The sequence below is a fragment of the Mytilus edulis genome, chromosome 9 (assembly GCF_963676685.1).
Source record: "Mytilus edulis chromosome 9, xbMytEdul2.2, whole genome shotgun sequence".
Classification (NCBI taxonomy): domain Eukaryota; kingdom Metazoa; phylum Mollusca; class Bivalvia; order Mytilida; family Mytilidae; genus Mytilus; species Mytilus edulis.
Window position 1 is genome coordinate 24,048,208 of NC_092352.1, and position 11,435 is coordinate 24,059,642.

The following is an 11,435-nucleotide window of genomic DNA, read 5'->3' on the forward strand; positions in this document are numbered from 1 at the left end:
ATTTGAGACAAGTGCCCGTCAGAAAAATTGATGGATAGTTTGTTTATGCAACCGAAATGAGTGGGAAATAACTCATATTCCCGTTACTTGGTAATTCAAATATAGCATTTATAAAAAATTAAACAAAGATTTTCACACATTGTTATTTACCTAATTTTTAACTGCATTGTTTTTGTTGAAAATGCTTAAAATACTTAAATATGAGAAAATGTTTCATTATTTCAGACATTCGATATAGAGTCGGCCACCCAATCCTATACCTTTTAGCTTATAATATAAGAAATGTATTAGGTTTTTTAGCCTTCTTATATAACTAACAAATTAAGACCGTGGGACCATACGGTCTAACAAATGTCTTATAGAAGCAATAATAAGTATCATAATCCGAACTTCACCAGCATAACTGTAAGACGTTACCGCATCCGTTTTAACTTTTATATGGTTTTATATGAGCAAGCTGTCGCCATTATCACGAAGACCAATATATTGACAGGGAGAAACAGATAAATAGTGTATATAGTTGTAAATTTTACTATAAATTAGAATTCAGTCGAAAATAACACCTTGATGATCGAGATTGTTTAGTCTGCAAAGTGGGTAAATAGTTTCGTGAAATCGGTAAAAAGAGCAACGGCCAACGTGCAAGAATTTTTTTATTCCGTTCTGTGTATTTTTTTGTGGACCAATAGGCTAATAACAGAGAGCCCGCTGCCCTTCAGAAATTGGTAATGATTCTCGTTACTGACTTTACAAATGGTGTACTCTTAAACTTAAGATTGTAGAGAGACATGATTATGTTTTATTGGCATTGGATCTGTCAGCTGTCTTGCATGTTGTTGAAGGAAGTTTAGGGTTATTAATTAACCAATTTTAAGCATTGTACAAATATACGTCCCCAATTCAAATGCATTGATCTTCAAAAAAAAGGGGGGGTTCCAACCTCCTGAACCCTCCCTCTGGATCCACCACTGGTACATGTATATGTATATTCATGATATCTTTTAAGATTGTATTGTTAATAAGGGTAATTTACAAAATGTAGGCTACACAACTGAGTATATAATACCAGAACTCCATTACTAGAGGAAGTCTGCAAGCTGTGTTATATATAGTCCGCAGGCAATCAGGTCACATTGTCCCAGCCTATTCACAGTGGAAATCACTGTACAATGTACATGTCATGGGTTTAAAATGTTACCATAAAACAGACAGTTACTAAATAGTCTCTCTCAGTTTTAAGCTCACCTTTCCTAAAAAACATGGGTGCCAAACAAATTGCCAAAGCTAAATACATGTATAGAACATAGGGGTAAAATGTAGTTTTGGGATTATATCTGAAAATTAAAGCATTTAGAGCAAATCTGACATGGCGTAAAAATGTTTATTAGCTGTACATCTATTAGCCCTGAAATTTTCAGACAAACCCGTCAACTGATTGTTGGGTTCAGGCCCGTAGCCAGGAATTTCCAAGGGGGGGTTCGTTGGACTCATGAACTCGACTTTAACAGTCACAATTTGAACAAGACGTTGACTTTAACAGTGCTTATTTGATTTCAAGGGGGGGTTCGTCCGAACCCCCCCTGGCTACCGGTATGGGGTTGCTTCCACTATATTAGTAATTTTAGGGAACATTTGCAGTTTTTGGTTATTTACTTGAATATTATTATAGATAACGATTAACTGTTCACAGCAAAAATGTTCAGCTAAGTAAGATCTACAAATAAGTCAATATGACCAAAATTGTGAATTTATCCCTTTAAATATAAAAAAGAAGATGTGGTATGATTGCCAATGAGACAACTATCCACAAAAGACCAAAATGACACAAACATTAACATCTATAGGTCACCATACGGCCTTCAACAATGAGCAAAGCCCATACCGCATAGTCAGCTATAAAAGGCCCTGATAACTTTGATAAGACAATATAAAACAATTCAAACGAGAAAACTAAAAGCCATTTTACACAGTTTGTTCATTATGTTTGTTAGCTTTCAAAAATCTTCTTCTCTGAAACTACTGAACAAGTTGCAGGCAAACTTATTCTAAATGATCCTAAGTGTTTAATTTTGTGTTTTGTAAAAAAAAACACGGCCACCATGGCTAAAAATAAAATAGAACATTGGCGGATCCAGGAGGGGGGGGGGCGGGTTCAGTGGGTTGGAACCCCTTTTTTTTTGGGGCCGATCAATGCATTTGAATGGGGACTGTATAGCTGGAACCCCCCCTTTTATCCTGGGTTTGGAACCCCCCCCTTTTTAAAAGGGATCCGCCACTGTAGAACATAGGTAAAAATGCAGTTTTTGTCTTATAAATGTTTCAAAAACTGAAGCGTTTAGAGCAAATATGTTATCAAAATTTAATTGTTCATTAGGTCAAGATTTATCAACCCTGAAATTTGCAGATGAATGGAACAACCAATTGTTGTGTTGCTGCCACTACATGTATATAGTAAATTTTGGAAAAATTGCTGTTTTTGGTTATTTTCTTGAATATTATTATAGATAAAGACTGTAAACAGCAAAAATGTTTAGCAAAGTTAAAAGACCAAAATTGTCAATTGACCACTTAAGGAGTTATTGCCCTTTAAAGTCAATTTTGCACAATTTGTTCATCATATAAAATTAAAGATGTGGTGTAATTTCCAATGTGACAACTCTTCACAAAAGATCAAATGACACAGAAATAAACAACTATAGGTCACCATAAAGCCTTCAACAATGAGCAAACCCCATACTGCATAGTCAGCTTTAAAAGGCCCGGAAATGTCAAATGTAAAACAATTCAAACGAGAAAACTAACGGCCTTATTAATTTACAAGTAAATGAACGAAAAACAAATATGTAACACAGCAACAAACAAGAACCACTGAATTGCAGGCTCCTGACTTGGGACAGGCACATACATACATGATGTGACAGGGTTAAACATGTTAGCGAGATCCCAACCATACCTAACATAGGACAGTGGTGTAATAGTACAACATTGAAACGAACTATAAAAATCAGTTGAAAAAGGCTTAACTCATCAGATGGATACAAATAGAAATATATCTAACAAAAACAGAGTGAAAGTGGCTGGGCACTTAAACATTCCAACAACAAAAAGACCATAAGTACAGATCTGAGAGTACTCACAGTTACTGACAGCTAGTTCAAAGCCATTAACAATAAGAAAAATCATGCATCTAAGACTAAATTATCAATCATTACACATCCAACATCACATGGATTTAGTGTAAAGACGTCATAAACAGTCAGAGAAAAACATGACCTTGTGCAATGCTAAGATAAGGTATCAACAGATTGTAGATCCATGAATGTGCATATATGTATATAACAATAATATTTAGTTTGCTTTTATTTTACTGATAACAAAATCAATATTAATACCAATTCTTTTAGAATAAGTTTGCTAACTTTAAACAATCTTAATATTCCTTTGAAATTACTGAACAAATTTCAACCTAACTTGAGGTGAATTATAATTAGGGTATCTCCAATAAAGTTTATGTTTTATTTTCTGTTTTCCCGAAGAAAAAAACATGGCCACCATGGCTAAAAATAGAATATAGGGTAGAATGCAGTTTTTGGCTAAATAATTAATTATTTCAAAAACTAAAGCATTTAGAGCAAATCAGAGAAGGAGTTAAAATATAATTCATTAGGTAAAGGTCTACCCGCCCTGAAATTATCATCAGGGTAACTGATTTTTAGGTTATTGCCCCTGAATTGATCCTTTAAGGAAAATTTGCAGTTTTCAATTATTATCTTGAATATTATTATAGATAAAGATATTAAACTGTAAACAGCAAAAATGTTAAGCAAAGTAAGATCTGCAAATAAGTCTTCTGAACTAAATGTTCAATTTACCCTTAAGGAGTAATTGCCTTTTACATTCAATTCTCAATATTATTATTTACAATTTGTTCTCTTAAATATTAAAAAATCTTCTCCTTTGAAATTGCTGAATTAAAATCCGCCAAACTTAGGCTGAATGAGCTTTAGAGTATCTAGTATAAATTTTGTATTCTATTTCCTAGCATATAAAAAACAGCCCTATGGCTAAAAGGAAACTAAGGGGTAAAATGCATTTTTAATTTGAAAACCAAAAATAATAATTGATGAAGATTTAAGCAAAAAATTACAGTTGAGAGCCTCTTGTTCATTAATTACAAGTATGTATTATATATTCATTAGAATCTGTCATTTTATTAGTGTTTTATAAGCATCCGCTTTTAATTTGCACATTTCCAATTCAATGGACCATGTTTTATCTTTATAAACGTTCGATGTGACTGTGTCACTGTGGGCCAATTAATTCACGGTGTGCTATGCATAAATTATCAAGACCCAGAATTGCAAAAAAAATATTGCTACATGTTATTTTCAATAGCTTTGTTCCCTCCTGAGGACTGTCTATAAAGCATGATGAATTTATGTCTTTTTTTCTTTTTCTTTTTTAGATAAAATGCCTTTGTTTAGGAAAAGAGGCAGACCTTATGCCCATGTTACATATGAAAGAGGTAAAAGGAAATTAAAGAAAGGTGTTCAGGTCATAAAAAAAATCAAACAGGAAACAAAACCTACATCTGGACTCTAGCTTGCTTCCCAATTTTCAGGAAATGACCTTAATTCAGATCCTCCTTGTTCAAGTTCAGTGCTTTGTATAGAATATTGCCATAAAATATTGGATGTGAAATACCTGAAAGTATAAGATGTCTACATGTTGATCTTTAATTACGAATGATGTTCTTGTACGATGATAACATTTTGTAAATGTTTTGACTTGTTTGTGATATCAAGAACTTTGTAATAATTTTCAATAATTCAGAGATTAATTTTTTTTTCATTAAAATCAAATATATTGTTACAATACATACAGGAGCAAATTGAACAAGTTGAGATATATGTATAAACACAATAAGATGTTGACAAATTGTTTCTGAATGTTTCTTATTTATTTCGTGAATAAATTCCAGTAGTACATTGTGTACTAGTACTGCTTTTTTCAAAGATAATATTGTAATGGTTTGGGAAAAAAATCCCTCTTAACTATTGAAAGTTAGATAACTATTCACATACATGAATGAATGTTTATTTTTTAGGTACAGATGCCCTTAAAGTTTTTGATGAAGTAAAGAGCAAGATACTATCCCATCTGGCAGTGATACCTTCATGACACTGTATGATTAATTTGACAAAGAATAACAATAGGACACCAACAGTTCACATATAAGAAGATGTTTTAGGGTAAACCACATACTGTGTAGGATTTAATAATGTCCCCTATGAAATGATGTCCAGAGGACATTATTTCATAGTAAATACATGGACAATATTTACTTATTTAGATGTGTCCTGGACACAATTTCCTATGAAAATATGTCATTGGATATGAAAAAGTGTCTATGAACATGAACATTATTTAATACTATACTTCTGAACTGGTGGACACTTTTTTTCAGGACATTATATCCATCAGGATATTTTTTTGATATGATCAAAATATTAAATGATGTCCATTGCCTTGTTATTACTGGACATATTTTAACTTTAATACAGTGTTACCTTGACAGAGAGTTGTCTCATTGACACTCATATCTTCCTTATCTTCCTATTTATACTTTTAATATATATACATGTGTGATGATTTAAATTGAAATAAAAAAGTGACAGATGCTGTTCAGTATTATTTTCCTTGAAGGACACAATTAAATAACAATCACTACAAAAAAATTTCCTGTAGGTGGACCATATTTCATAACTGTTGCTGTAAAATGCTGTATACGTAGGGGACAACATTCCATGGCAATGGACAGTGTTTAATACCAAAATTCTATATTTTCTATTGCCTTCTTCTCATAATAAATATAGTATAGTTCTTCACATTTGATTTTATACTTTACACTCTTCTTCCTTTTTGTTCTTATCATTAGCTGGGTATTTCTTAAAACTTTAATTTCTCTCTATTTACTTCCATCCTTAATTTTTTGTTTACATATGTATATTAATCAATTTCTAATCAATCCTTCAGATTTTTATTAATATTCAAGTGTAATAAAACTTTTTAATGGCCTTTGTATTACTTCCCTTGGAGGACACAATTTAATAGTGACTACTATGACAACTTGTTCTGTAGGTGAACACTTTTTCATAACTTTTGCAGTAAAATTCTGTCCAGTTGAGGGACAATATTTCATGGCAATGGACATTATTAAATACCAAAATTCTATGAAAAATTGTCCACATGGACACTACTATTATGTCTTACAACTGTACAGAAATTATTTAAATAATTTGAAATAAAGATATTAAGCAAAATTTGCAAAATATTGTTGGGCTTTAAATGACACAGAATTAACCACTATATGTCACTGTAAGCCTTCAACAAAGAACAAAACCAACACCACATAGTCAGCTATAAAAAGCCTCAAAAAAAAAATGTAAAACAATTCAAACGAGAAAAGTAATGGCTTAATTTATGTAAAAAATGATATGTAACACAGTCACAGCAACAAAAATCCACTACAGGCTCCTGACTTGTGACAGGCACATACGATTGTGAAGGGTTAAACTAGTTTGAAAGCACTAACCCTTCCCCTAACCTGGAAAAGTGGTGTAACAATACAACATAATAACAAACTATGAAAATCAGTGGAATTTTTTTTAACTCAGCTTAAGGATACAAATAGAAATACATCTAACTAACAAAAAACAGAAAATTGACATGGATGGGTACTGGTACATCCCAACATAAAAATAGAAAAAAAACCAGCCTAATTAATGTACAAAAAAATGAATGAAAAACAAATATTCACAGTTACTGACAGCTAGTTCAAAGCCAATAACAACTTATAAAAAGAATCATGCATCTAAGACTGATTTGTCAATCAATACACATGCACCATCTACTGGATTTAGTAAACAGGTGTCATAAAGTAATTCGGAGAAAAAACATGAACTTGTGCAATGCGAAGATACAGGTATTGACAGATTGCAAGATCCATAAATGTGCATATGTATATAACTATAATATTAAGTTCGATTTTAATTAAATAATAACAAATCAATATTATACCAATAAAAACAAAAATTAAAGACCTAATTACAGTGTTGATTTGGTAACCGTTTCAAATAAGTTTATTTAAAGGATCAATAATTTTACCTAAATCGTTTCTAAATTTCTGTGCTTGGAAAACAACATATGATCAACATATACATTTGTACTCATATTTGTTCTTTTTTTCATATGAGGCAGACTTCATACATGTACAGGAGCTTCTAAAGAGGTTTGAAAAGATGGAGATGTGGTATGATTACCAATGTGACAACTAGTCACAATTGATTTGGGTAGAAGGGACAATAAGTAATGCCTTCAACCATGAGTATAAAAGACCAAAACAGAAAAAATAATGGCTAGATTTAGGACCAAATAAATTGAAAACAATTTTAATGGAAACCAATCACTCCATTTCAGGCTCCTGGTTCCAGATTTGGGACAGGCACATATTAAATATTTTAATTTGAGATAACTTGTGAGCACTTAACCAAGAAATATTAACAATATGTAACAAAAAATCTCCCCTTTGGCTTACATTCTTGCATAGATTTTCCCATTGGAAACTGACTGAATTAATTAAAAAATACACATTTATTACTTTTTATTTTTCTCTTTCTTTATCAACTTTAATTAATTTGCTATCATGTTATTGTTTCTTTGTTATTTTTAGGTGAATGGTTATAGTAATTTAGACAAGCAAAACATGCATTAAAGACTGGCAGTGTTGCTTGGATTTTCTTCAAATGGTAATATCTATAGTAACGTGTTTAATTCATACAAATGTTTTCATTGGCTATTTGTGTTGGCTGATAGATGTATCAATTCGTGCCATTTTTAGCTCATCTGACCCAAAGGGTCAAGTGAGTATTTCTCATCACTTGAAGTCCGTCGTAATTGTCTGTTAACTTTTACAAAAATCTTATCTGAAACTACTGAGTCAAATATAACCAAGCTTGTCCACAACCATCATTAGGGTATCTAGTCCCAGGACCTGACATGCCAACCATCATAATTGCCATGCATGGTTGTAAATAGTACAGAAGGGCAAATTCAAGTTTTTTTTATTGTCTTAAAAATGCTATCGATAGAGAAATTATGGAAATTGCAGAAGTATTTAGGAGATATTGAACTTAAAAATAGATTTTAACCATTTGTTTTTGTTTTTTTATTGCATTTTCCCCTTAAGGTGGTACCTAACACTACAGGGAGATAACTCTGTAAGGTCAGCTAAACGTTTTAATTACGTTGTGTTGTAAAGGGAATATTAAGATTCTCAATGATGAAAATTGGTGTTTGTCAAACTGCTATATAACCAGTGTAATTTTTCTAACAAAACGGTTGGTTCAAAATTTTTGAAATTTTTATGTTTTTGTTGAAGGGTCAAAGTAAATACATTGTCAAAATTTTATGAAAATTAAACGAGCCAAGTTAATTTTAGTGAAAGTGTTGGGTACCACCTTAAGGAGGCTTAAGAAAAAAATCAGCAAAAATTGAAACATTTGCTTTTTCATTTCAAATTTTATTTATTACACTATTAGTGTTACTTTATGATATGGTTCAAAAATCAACCAAAAAAAAAACAATTCGTTTTGGCCCCAGAAGACTTTTTAAAATGTTTATATCATTGAAAATGCTCCAAATTATCATCCTTTGGTGAAAAAAATGCCATTTTTTGCATAAAAATTGCAATAACTTTTTTAACTCATGCACCAGTGACCTATATTTTTTTATTATTGTTTTCAAATGAACTTTACTGAAACTAAACTATTGAAAAATTTAAGCAATTTCTGTAATTTAGTTCTTTTTTTATTTTGATTTTACCTTTTTTTCTCCTATTAGTTCAACAGAAAAAAAGTACTTTAACAGAAATACGTTCTTCTTTCAAATGAAGATTGTGAGCTTAAATGAACGGTGACCCCATATTTTTGTTTAATTTTTCTTTTAAGAATAGGATAAAGTTTATTTATAGAAAAGAAAAGGGAAATCCTATATTTAAAAAAAAATGATTTAGACCCGCTAGCCCCCTTATTATAACAAAAGCTATAATAGAAGAGAAGCAAAAGGTACCAAAGAAAAATTTTAAAAGACCAACAGACAACCAATAGTGTATAAAACATGTTACACTAAAGACGGACCCTATTACAAACTGGAGGTGATCTAGAAGGGTAGGCAGATCCTGCTTCACATATGACACCTGTATAGATGTAGAGAAAATTTAAATATAAAAAATGATCTAGTTTCTGGTGTCAAAATTTATGAAACCTGAAACTATTAAATGTTTCTCAATGTTTGGGACAGAATTAGGTATGTGTTTATGTGAATCACTAACTTATGCAAGACAGGCCCTACACCTGACAACCTCATATTTTTTTAGTTTCTTTGTTGATTTCATAGGTATAGGGAAACCATGAATTTAAATATCAATCAAAGTAAAAAATATCTTGTGGTCTGGTGTGTTTTTGTTGCATCAAAGAAAGTTTTCTTACGTTGACAATATTCTTGTTCACAAAATAAAACAAAATATTTTTTCGTATTATACTAAATTAACTACAGCAATCGAAAAATATTTGTGAAATTTTACAGATTTTTTAGATTACTACTGGTACGAGACAACACTATTTTTAACATTTGACCTTTGTTTTTAATTTTGTTAAAGCATAAAATTTTAATTATCACATATATTTTGAAATTGTAATATAATCTAGAATGTAATGATATCTCATACATATTAAAGTTTTTATTTTAATATATGAAAGTATAATGCATAATACAACCACCCACATAAAAAAAAATAATTACCTTCCCTGGGGGAACATAGTATTTTCTGGAACTGCCCTTAATGTTTTCTTGGGGGATAAAGTATTTTCTGGAGCAGCCCTTAATGTTTTAATATAAAAAAATATCTATTTCAAGTTGATAAACACAAAAAAATCCTGTGATATAGTCTATATTACTCCAATCCAGGTTTTACCCTTGTTCTATGTGTATGTTACATACAAACGTATAAAAAAGAAAAGATGTGGTGTTAAGTTTGCCAATGAGACAATTCTCCACCAGAGACCTAATGATGTAGATGTTAATGATAAACCACAGATTGAAATGCCTACCTGCTCATTCTGGATATGACATGAAATTTCATTATTGAAACAAAAACAAATGTAGAGTTTAGTATGACGTCCATCATCACTGAACTAGTACATATTTTTGTTTAGGGACCACCTATTAAAAGCACGCTTCAGGGCGCGGGATTTTCTTGTTGTATTGAAGACTCAGGTCATTTAAGAAGAAAATTGATAGAGGAAAGATACAGATATGCAAGAATTTAATATTTGAAATGCACTTAATATTTCTTTTGTATATGACCACCAAATTTTGGCTGTCATTATTATTTCTGCCATATAAACAAATATATCTTGTAAAATTTATTCATTAGAGGAAGCTAAAATAACAAATATCTAACCACATTAGGGGGTGCATATACACATAACTAAAAAAAAGGCTTATTTAGTCCAGTCAATCTAGCATAAATTTGACCCTAACCTGAAAGTAATTGCAACAGAAGATTTTTAAGGTTTAATCTTTAGCATTATACCCCAAATATACACAGAAAAAAGTCCCATAAAATCTTACTGGAGTAAGACTAAAAAAATCACCATATAAAATTCCTATGGAGATTTGCATTGAAAAGGGATATAACTCTTGCAAAAATGGCAGAAATATCAATAAAAATTGACACAAAATAATAATAATAACTTTGCCGCTTATATGAGACTCCCTTGTTTACCATCGTCATGTATGCTAATTATGATACGTAGTTTTGGTCGCACGCCTTTATGACGTCATTTACCAGATAGAAGGCGCGCCTGTATCCCTGCTCTATTAAAAGTGTCCAGAACTTTCATAATCGTCATTCTGTAGGATAGTATAGACATAATTAATGTTCCGTAAGTACACAATCGTGATTGCCGTATGACCGAGGGAGAGTGACCATCCTTTTAGATTTTATTTTCCCAAATATTTCGCGCAGTATAAAATAAAACTTTTTCTCCTGTTTGCTCAACATGTGTTTGAAATTTCTATGCAGACATTTTTGTCGCGTAGTGATGGAAGTCGCATGACAGACTCGTCTGAAAACCGTATCCCGGAACTGGCCTATTGCACCTATTTAGCAAAACTAGCAGCGGAAATCTTCCAAGACTTTCTAAAGACTAAACAATTTATATTTTTATGATTTGATACTATGCATGTTTTTCAACATAGGTAAATATATCTAGATATACACAAAAGTTCACAGTATTTATCAAAGAGTAAAATCACAAAAATACTGCACTTAGAGGAAGATCAATTGGGAAAGTCCATAATCACATGGCAAA

At 31.4% G+C, this 11,435-nt stretch overlaps 1 long non-coding RNA gene across 2 annotated transcripts; it reads left to right on the forward strand.

Moving 5' to 3' along the window:
* Nucleotides 1-479: 479 nt before the first annotated feature.
* On the forward strand, nucleotides 480-10,819 carry LOC139487860 (uncharacterized). 2 transcript variants are annotated; one of them, XR_011655889.1, is made up of 5 exons: nucleotides 480-510; nucleotides 4,466-4,525; nucleotides 5,108-5,252; nucleotides 7,733-7,808; nucleotides 10,336-10,819. It is a non-coding gene; the product is annotated as an uncharacterized lncRNA (long non-coding RNA). The 2 variants fall into 2 exon arrangements; XR_011655888.1 differs by having other exon boundaries at nucleotides 489-597.
* Nucleotides 10,820-11,435: the final 616 nt, after the last annotated feature.